The following is an 11,231-nucleotide window of genomic DNA, read 5'->3' on the forward strand; positions in this document are numbered from 1 at the left end:
TTCAAATGGCTCTGAGCACTATGGGACTTTACTTCTAAGGTCATCAGTCCCATAAAACGTAGAACTACTTAAACCTAACTAACCTAAGGACGTCACACACACCCATGCCCGAGGCGGGATTCAAACCTGCGACCGTAGCGGTCGCGCGGTTCCAGACTGCAGCGCTTAGAACCGCTCGGCCGTCCTGGCCGGCTCAAGTTAGGGAACAGGAAGAAATCACTTAGGGCTAACTCTAGTGTATAGGTTGGATGAGGAACCAGTTCAAAGCCTAATTAGTGCCCTTTGGCTTCGTTATCCTTGATTTGGCGGATGGTGCATTATTCTAGTGAAAGAGCATTTTTTCGTGCCTACCTTGGTTTTTTTGTAGCCAATGTAAGTCTTAAATGATCCAACAATGAACCACTAGTTACGGTTCTGCCTTTTTCCACGTTATCTATGAGGGTCGTTCCTTGGGAACAGCGAAAAGCCGGACGGGGTGGCCGAACGGCTCCAGGCGCAACAGTCTGGAACCGCGCGACCGCAACGGTCGCAGGTTCAAATCCTGCCTGAGGAATGGATGTGTGTGATGTTCTTAGATCAGTTAGGCTTAAGTAGTTCTAAGTTCTAGGAGACTGATGACCTCAGAAGTTAAGTCCCATAGTGCTCAGAGCCATTTGAACCATTTTTGAACAGAGGAAAAGCAATGGCCGTCACCTTACAAGCTGACGAAATGATCTCCGTCTTCGGTGCACTTTCACCAGCCTTTGTCCATTGTTTTTACTGCCGTTTTGAGGCTGGTGTGTGATGACGGATAAAGGTTTCACCAACAGTCACAAATCGGTGCAAAAAGCCTTGCGGATTGCAATTGAGCGTCACCAGACTTTGTGTTGGAATGTTGTGCCCGACGCGTTTTTGGTCGACTGTGGGCAATCGCGGCACTCACCTCGCACGCAGCTTTTGGTTTGATCTGTCATCGTAATTATTTCGTCTTACACAACTGTTATTAGTATTATTGTCCCGTAGACTCGATGCCCTCATTCCTAGAATGTGAGCATCACGTTTGCAATCAAAATTTTGTGCAGTGACGCCAATTTCGATTTACTCTGTCAGTACCATTACGCCTGAAACTGTCTTCATTGCCATAACGTCTGTGTTCATGTGATCCTTGATCTCTGTTTCGGTACTGATAATTCCTACTGCCACAGGAATCATTTCCCGAGCGTCTGTAATCTGTACTGTAGGGTTGAAGTCTCATACCATGCCCGTTTTCGCCTCGTCTCTCATCATAGCTTTCACGCGAATTCCATCTACGTTTTCTATTACGCCGCTGACGGTAATTTTCCCAATACTGATTATTATTGTTTCTTTGTGTGTTATCACTATTGTCAAATTCTAGTTTTTTCAAAAGAGCTTGAAAAACTTCCAATTCATCCTCGCAATGTCCTGCCAAAGCAATGACAGGTAATTTAGTCAAACAAATGCAGATTAATTCCGACAGACAGTGTGGTTAGGTAAATATCTGTTCACGCGTATCATGTATTCAAAGTACTGCACAGGAGTTAAGAAATTCGACTTTTCATAATTTTGAATCATGATAATGTCATGCGATCTTGAGTTCTATCAGACCAGTAAGCAGACAAGAATGCGTGATAAAAATCACTGTACTTGTGACATTCAAGTGCTGTCCCGTCACAGATTCTTCTTACAGACAAGTGCAAATGAACTCAATTTTGTGGCCAATTGAGCATGTTGGCGGCAAAGAATAGTCAAATTGTTGTAACCACTCCCTTGGGTGAATTTCACTGGTGGCATTGCGAAAACTTTTAAATTTCCTTACTGAACGGATGAGCTTTCTCTCATATCGTAGTCACTGCGTCCTTCAAACATATCACGTACCCGTGAGAAGTCCTCAGCGTTGCCAAAATTAGTGCATTCATTGTGATTTTCAACTTGATAAATATTTAACCTTGTGGTATCGTTATCGCGACCGATTTTTCTTTGATATTGTCAAGCTGTTTATGTATCTTTCTCACCTCACGTTTATTTTGCTGATTAATCGTCATCCGCCCCGCTTTTAAACGTTGCAGGGACTGAAAGTCTTCTGTATCAGCGAACGGAACCGGCTGAGTATCGTCTGACCCTTTATCTGAATCGCTGTTCGATTGCGTTACTCTCGGATAATTCTTCGATTCGTTCTGTAACAGTTGTCAACTGGTTTTACGCCTTTGAAACTTCAGTGTTAGTCTGTAATGACTCGAACTTTTGTGCTAATTTCTCTATTTGCAATTCCTGTTGTAACGTCTGTTGTCTCAACTCAGCAGTATCAGCAAAGTGTACATGGTCAAATTTGGAATCAAGATTATTAATATCAGACTTGAGTTACTCACGTGGAACTGAATTTTCAACCGTTCTGACATTTCCTCGAATTTACGATTTATATTGCCATTAATCTCATTCCTAGCTTCTTTGGTCTCTTCGCCAGGTTCGTCACTATATTTTTTAATCTCGTTGTTAGATTTTCAAAATTCGTTATTGGATTGTCTAATCTCATCAAGCTGAGCTAGTATTATTTGTGTAACATTATTACTGAGAAGAGGAAGACTTATTTTGCCCTGTCGAAGTAGAAGCGCCGGCCGCGGCGGCCGAGCGGTTCTAGACGCTACAGTCTGGAACCGAGCGACCCGCTACGGTCGCAGGTTCGAATCCTGCCTCGGGCATGGATGTGTGTGATGTCCTTAGGCTAGTTGGGTTTAAGTAGTTCTAAGTTTTAGGGGACTGATGACCTCAGAAGTTAAGTCCTATAGTGCTCAGAGCCATTTGGAACAACCATTTTGAAGCAAAAGCCATAACTGAATCTCTCATAACAAAATCAGATTGTGTCACCGTATTTTGATACCCTGAATTGCGTGTAGTTCGCTGCAGTTCATCAAGAATGATTGGCAAATAAGAGCCCACATTCTGAATATTCACAGTATTGTTCTAATGTTCCGTGACTTGAACATCCTAAGAGAAATTTTCTGCACTATGTCTCAAATTTTCCGAAACTTTATTTCGAGGTATTTCTACCGTCTTATCCATTCGTGCATGTGCTCTAGTTTTCGGTGTCGTTGTAGCAATAAAAAAAAAGACACAAAACCGTTAACCTCACTGTAACAAAATAAATAAACAAACTCTGAACCAGAAAATTGCTGAAATAATAAATTTGAATTAATGCGAAGCAGCACGCAAGTACACTATTTACTATTATTACTGTTCTGATGAAAGACGTCAGGAAATGTGTAGTAAAGCTCCATCTCCGATAGTGTTAGTATTCTGATTGACCACAAAAATATTACTCTTCTTACAAGTCATAGAAAATCAAATTCTCTTGTATCTGGCTGCTATTATAAAAATATCTTCTAACATCTCCTAACAGTTAATCGAATAACGCTCCTGTACGCAAAGAACTTACCTCACCTTGCTGCTTCAACTGTGTGAATATTCTGCATCCAGTAACATACTAAAACAATTCAAAAGAAATAGTGTAATCCATGCAGAGTGTAATGCATGGTCACAACTACTAATACAACTACTGCAATTTTATTTCTCTATTTTTTATAGTTTTTGAATCGTCAATAGGGGTTTGGTCAACTAGTCTTAGGTGGTGTAAAAAATGAAAGAAACCAATGAAAGCTTCTAATTGACTATGTTCTAAAATTGACAGTCTAAGCACTGGCAGCAAAAAGCAAATTACCAAAAATACTCACTTAATAATCGCAGTCTCTTCCGACGCTGCTAGCGTGATCACGGCGGGCCGCCGCCTCGCCTGTCGCGCAGCTTCTGTCCTCCGGAGGCTGCCTGCGACTACTCTCAACAACTGTTCACTCGCTACACCTCGCGATAATAATGCCCCACTCATTTCATATGCCCACCACAGCAGAATTAGTAGCCAACATTAAAAAAAAAAATTATCGTCCATCTTTCATGACTATTAGGAAATGACGCTACCCATACACTACGAGTCTACAGTCTACAAACACACAATAAATACTACTCTTACATATATCAGTGTCTTCGGAAAGCAAAGGAAACCAGGAGGGAATAATATTTGTAAGTAATTTTTTACTAAAAGCAGTATTAGTACGTATCCTGTTGACATTACGAGTCTACAGTCTACAAACACACAATAAATACTACTCTTACATATCTCAGTGTAATTAGATTGAAAACAGCCGACCAGTTGCAAAGTATAAAGTAATCTTTACCTAGGTTTCGACAGATTTAAATCTATCTTCTTCAGAAGGCGGCAGTATTACATTAACATGGAGTGATATGTCATTGCCATTTTTACAAACATCTCCATAGCTCCATTAGTCCAAATAAAATATAGCCCTGAGAGTAGGGTTTGTCAGATAAATAAAATTAAGTACATGGAAGTTGGAGAGCGCATAAGCAACAAGCTGAGCTAGTATTATTTGTGTAACATTATTACTGAGAGAGAGGAAGACTCTTATTTTGCCCTGTCGAAGTAGAAGCGCCGGCCGCGGTTTCTTATGCGCTCTCCAACTTCCATGTACTTAATTTTATTTATCTGACAAACCCTACTCTCAGGGCTATATTTTATTTGGACTAATGGAGCTATGGAGATGTTTGTAAAAATGGCAATGACATATCACTCCATGTTAATGTAATACTTTCGCCTTCTGAAGAAGATAGATTTAAATCTATCGAAACCTAGGTAAAGATTACTTTATCCTTTGCAACTGGTCGGCTGTTTTTAATCTAATTACGTGGAACCGTTGCTGCTGCGCAGCTATGTTTAAAATAATAATATCTCAGTGTCTTCCAAAAGCAAAGGAAACCAGTTGGGAGTAATATTTGTAAATAATTTTTTACTAAAAGCAGTATTAGTATATGTCCTATTGAAAGCTCTGCCATATTTGAAATATTTTATATGCTTTTGCTTTCAATAGTGTTGCTAAAACTTGGTAGTATTTCAACAGAAGTCCTCCTCGTCGTCTTTAGGGGGTAATGTCGAGTGTAGTGGAAGATCAGCACGTTCATGAAGGTAACTGCACGGCATAGGAGCTAAACCCAGGTACGAGATACATGTTTGCCCTCCTTATTTCACCAAAACAATCAACGCTCTGCTGGTGGTATTCCACCGAAGCTTGATATAATCGCATGAAAACGGCGGGCAGCATCTTATTCAGAAGACAGTAGGTAATCAGAATTTTTAAATAAGGTACCCCAACCCGTCTCTTAACAAAATGAATGAGACATTCATTTTGTGCTAAAGAAAAACACTTTCAGAAGAATAAAGTGAAAATTAATTTTTCCCTTATTTGAACAGGTACATAAAGTTGTAAGTCAATTCCTGTATATTTTCCACTTCTAATTCAGTGTTATGTCACAGAACAATAAAGTTACATCCTCATTTATGTAAAACGTGTTCCATTTAGAAAAGGATTTTACTGTAGTCCCGGTTTATGTATATGTTAGGTATTCAGAAAAATTATTCTGATGAAATATATCATCAACATTTCATTCAGATTTTGATAAAAAGTGACATTCTGAGGTACAACATTAAAAGGAAACTAATCTATGCCTGGATACTGGATGGGGGGACTGTTATTACCACTATTATTATTTTGTATTATTATTATAAATGTTTCTTATTTTATGAGTGCACTATGATCCAACATATTTCTGCCTAAAATGTGGTACTATTTATACATCAGCTATACATCTGCAGATAAATAATGAAGTCAATCAAATTACATCTAAAGCGATTGCCTGGCTGTAGTTTTGCTCCCGAAAGAAACGAAAATGAAAATAATAAAATACATTTGACAACGAAATGTGTTTAATTATAGAGTTCAATTATCTTTAATGGTTACTACTACCGTGTAAGTTAATTCTTGAATAAATCAGAATTTATAAAATAATGTTATCGATAGAGCACAGGTTTTAGCCAACTATCAGGAAAAAGTATTCTTATTACAATCCCACGGAATGTGTGACGGGAGGAACAGTCTACCTCCAGTATCAATCCTTTAAGCGCATCCAGCAGTGTCTTCCGATCACAGCTAAACTTCTTTGTTACACTTCCTAATGGACACAGTATCCAACTCGTACAAACCCATCTCTGAACCATTAATTTTTTCGACGTCTACTGCCAGGCTGGTCGTATTAGCGCTTCAAGAACGGTTTCCTCAACAGATGTATTGCTCTTTTTCCTTTCAAGTCTTCCGTGCGCATCCCTTACTACTAATTTCACCTCACCATAGCGTTTCACAGTACTACTTCAACATATTTAAACGAAATGGTGTCCTACAGGCGCTTGTGACTAAGTTTGTAATCGGATTCTATTGGCTACTTTCACATTTCATTGTAGAATTTTATAACATGTTTTTTGCTCGCGTATCATGTCTTTTTTTGAAGGCCAGAATCTACTCTGTAGGAATCAACATGGATTCCGGAAACAGCGATCGTGTGAGACCCAGCTCGCTTTATTTGTTCATGACACCCAGAAAATATTAGATACAGGCTCCCAGGTAGATGCTATTTTCCTTGACTTCCGGAAGGCGTTCGATACGGTTCCGCACTGTCGCCTGATAAAAAAAGTAAGAGCCTACGGAATATCAGACCAGCTGTGTGGCTGGATTGAAGAGTTTTTAGCAAACAGAACACAGCATGTTGTTATCAATGGAGAGACGTCTACAGACGTTAAAGTAACCTCTGGCATGCCACAGGGGAGTGTTATGGGACCATTGCTTTTCACAATATATATAAATGACCTAGTAGATAGTGTCGGAAGTTCCATGCGGCTTTTCGCGGATGATGCTGTAGTACACAGAGAAGTTGCAGCATTAGAAAATTGTAGCGAAAAGCAGGAAGATCTGCAGCGGATAGGCACTTGGTGCAGGGAGTGGCAACTGACCCTTAACATAGACAAATGTAATGTATTGCGACTACATAGAAAGAAGGATCCTTTATTGTATGATTATATGATAGCGGAACAAACAATGGTTGCAGTTACTTCTGTAAAATATCGGGGAGTATGCGTACGGAATGATTTGAAGTGGAATGATCATATAAAAGTAATTGTTGGTAAGGCAGGTGCCAGGTTGAGATTCATGGGAGAGTCCTTAGAAAATGTAGTCCATCAACAAAGGAGGTGGTTTACAAAACACTCGTTCGACCTATACTTGAGTATTGCTCATCAGTGTGGAATCCGTACCAGATCGGGTTGACGGAGGTGATAGAGAAGATCCAAAGAAGAGCGGCGCGTTTCGTCACAGGGTTATTTGGTAACCGTGATAGCGTTACAGAGATGTTTAGCAAACTCAAGTCGAAGACTCTGCAAGAGAGGCGCTCTGCATCGCGGTGTAGCTTGCTGTCCAGGTTTCGAAAGGGTGCGTTTCTGGATGAGGTATCGAACATATTGCTTCCCCCTACTTATACCTCCCTAGGAGATCACGAATGTAAAATTAGAGAGATTAGAGCGCGCACGGAGGCTTTCCGACAGCCGTTCTTCCCGCGAACCATACGCGACTGGAACAGAAAAGGGAAGTAATGACAGTGGCACGTAAAGTGCTCTCCGCCACTCACCGTTGGGTGGCTTGCGGTGTATAAATGTAGATGTAGATGTAGATGTAGATTAATTGACGATGTATCTCAAGCTAAAAACGTAAATTACTTTAATCTTCTTGAGTATGATATGATTTGAGATTGAATTTTAAGTTAATTTCATTATCTGTTAAACACTTCATATCACTGGATAAGTATTTAAAGATTTTTGTTGCTGAATAACACACTTCTTTCTGTGCCAAACTAAAATTCAGTGAGAGAGTACGTCAGCCATTTCTCGTTATAGTATGATATTTATAAATGTCACTGTTTTTGAACTGAGATTGACTGTCGACAACAAATTTAATAAGGAATTTATAAGTAATGAGAGGATACTTTCAGTGTGCGCAATTGCTTGAATCTTTTCACAGAAGATTCTAGAGTGGACTCTAAATGTTATTCTCATTGCATGCTTCTGGGCACACTTTCTTCCTTAACGACGAGATTCCCCAGAATATGATACAATGAGACATTAGTAAGCAAAAAGAGGGCAAGTAAATCACTTATGAACATCTCCGTTTCTCAAGCCCGCTATTGCCCTAGTAAGAAGTTGCAGAGATGAAATATGAAAGAATTTCTATAATATGACATTGAGTTCAGGTTCTTATCAACATAAGCACCAAGAATTTAGCGCATTATGCCGCGTTTATTGATTTTCTCTCGACCGTTATTTGCAACGGTGTGGCCAGACCTTCGCTGAAATCCTCGTACTGAGTTCCATTTAAGTTCAGCGAGTGTCCATATACAGAGAAGCAGTTGACAGCTTTCTTTAAAACTTTGTTTACACTTTCATATGTTCAGTTCTCTTCATTAGTCTTAATTAAAGTATATACGTCGTAAGCAACTATTTCAATTTCTTGGATCTCTCGTAAGTGTGAAGAACAAGATTTGAGTTATCTACCCCATGTAGTTTTTCTTTTAATTACTCCCAATGAACATTTCTTTTGTGTGTGACACTCTATTCTTTTCACCTCTTTTAAAACAGGCTCTCTGCATGGGGCAGTAAGTAGTAAATTGTAGTAGCTGAGTGGGGAAAGATCCAGAGCCTTTAGCGCTAATAGAAAGCACTGAAGCTCAAATCGTTACACGTTCAGCAAGCTGACTAAAGCTAGAGAAAAGCTTAGCCGACATTTTTTACAACAAAAGTCTTTGAGGTGTTCATAAAGGATAGGTTAAATACAGTTGGTGGTGGCGTGTTTGTAGATGTTAGAAGTACATCTTGTGGCGAAATTGAGTCAGGTAGTTCTTGTGAGTTGGTATGGGTAGAGATTAGACTTGGCACCCAGTATACACCTTATTTAAAAAAAAAAAAAAAACAAACAGGACACCTTGAACGGCTAGACATAGGATGCTCATATTCACAGGACATGTACAATAGTACGTTATCCAGAAATGATTGGCATTTCAGTCATCTCTCTTAAGCATGTGTCCTGCTGTCTAGAAGGTACAGTGGGTCCTGATAACTTGAGTCCTGATAACTTGTTCCATGCGTGATGGCATTAAGCGTACACTATGTGATTAAACGTATCCGGACAGCCCCAAAAACATACGGTGTTCATATTAACTGCATTGTGCTGCCACCTACTGCCAGGTACCCCATGTCAGTGACCTCAGTAGCTATTAGATATCGTGAGAGAGCAGAATGGGACGCTCCGCGGAACTCATGGAATTCGAACGTGGTCAGGTGATTGGATGTCACTTGTGTCTTACGCCTGTGCGCGAGATTTCCACACTTCTAAACATCGCTAGGTTCACTTTTTCGGATGTGATAGTGAAGCGGAAACGTGAAGGGACACGTACAGCACAAAAGCGTACAGGACGACCTCGTCTGTTGACTGACAGAGACCGCCGAAAGTTGGAGAGAGTCGTAATGTGTAATAGGCAAACATCTACCCAGAACATCGCACAAGAATTCCAAACTGTATCAGGACCCACTGGAAGTACTATGAGAGTTAGGCTGGAGGTGAGACAACTTGGATTTCATGGTCGAGCGGCTGTTCTTAAGCCTCACATCACGCTGGTAAATACCAAACGACGCCTCGCTTTGTGCAAGGAACGTAAACATTGGAAGTTAATAGTGGAAAAATGTTGTGTGTACTGACGAATCACGGTACACAATGTGGCGATTCAATGGCAGGGTGTGGGTAGGGCGAATGCCCGGTGAACGTTATCTGCCAGCGTGCGTAGTGCCAACAGTAAAATTCGGAGGCGGTGGTGTTATGGTGTGGCCGTGTGTTTCATGGAGGGGGCTTGCATTCCTTGTTGTTTTGCGTGGCACTATCACAGCAGATGCCTACATTGATGTATTAAGCATCTTCCTGCTTCCAACTGTTGAAGAGCAATTTGGGGATGGCGATTGCATCTTCCAACACGATCGAGCACCTGTTCATAATGCACTGCCCGTGGCGGAGTGGTTACACGACAGTAACATCCCTGTAATGGACTGGGCAGCACAGAGTCCAGACCTGTACCCTATAGAGCACCTTTTGGCTGTTTTGGGACGTTGACTTCGTGCCAGGCCTCACCATCTGTCATCGATACCTCTCCTGAGTGCAGCACTCCATGAAAAAATTGCCTGCCTTCCCCAGGAAATCTTCCAGCACCTGATGGAATGTACGCCTGCGGGAGTGCAAGCTGTCACCAAAGCTAAGGGTGGACCTACACCATATTGAATTCCAGCATTACCGATGTAGGGTGCCACGAACTTGTAAGTCATTTTCAACCAGGTGTCAGGATACTTTTTGTGGTGTCACCGCCAGACACCACACTTGCTAGGTGGTAGCTTTTAAATCGGCCGCTCTCCGCTAGTATACGACGGACCCGCGTGTCGCCACTGTCAGTAATTGCAGACCGAGCGCCACCACACGGCAGGTCTAGAGAGACGTACTAGCACTCGCCCCAGTTGTACAGCCGACGTTGCTAGCCATGGTTGACTGAGAATTACGCTCTCATTTGCCGAGACGATAGTTAGCATAGCCTTCAGCTACATTTGCTACGACCTAGCAAGGCGCCGTATTCAATTGATATTGAGATTCTTTTAATGTATCATCAAGAGCGATGTTCTACAAATGTGGATTAAAGTTAAGTATTCCAGAAGCTACGTACTTTTCTTTATAGCATTCATTGCGTATCCTGTTTCAGAACTCACGCCAGCCTGCGTGGGTTTAAGCGCGTGCCTTTCGGCTTCCTCTCATTGTGTCTAGGCTGTCTTGTCTAGACACAACACTTTTGATCCAAAGTGTATAAGGCGGAAATAGTGTCCTGTGGTCAGCTACGATCAGCTACGGTCGCGAATGGTGTCCTGTGGTACAGCCATACGTGCTGCGTTCGCCTGGCGGCAAAGTTTATTTGTGGTGGTTGGCATTAAACCACAGCGCTCCACCAGCCGTTTCACTGTATCCCACATACTATCGACTGGCGACAAATCGTGTGAACTGACGGGCCCAGGAGAAATTCTGACATCCTGTGACGCCAAGAAGGCACGTGTACGTGGAGAAACTTGTGGTTTGTGCACTGTCTTGCCGAAAAAAGGCGTCTGGAGTGTTGTGCAGAAAGGGTATGGCTGTGGGTCGCAGGATGTCGTTCACGCAGGTCACACTGGTCACAGTGCCCTGGACGTACACCAGCTGTAGTTCGTAGTT

This window comes from Schistocerca cancellata, chromosome 8 (assembly GCF_023864275.1).
Source record: "Schistocerca cancellata isolate TAMUIC-IGC-003103 chromosome 8, iqSchCanc2.1, whole genome shotgun sequence".
In the NCBI taxonomy this organism is placed as follows: Eukaryota; Metazoa; Arthropoda; class Insecta; order Orthoptera; family Acrididae; genus Schistocerca; species Schistocerca cancellata.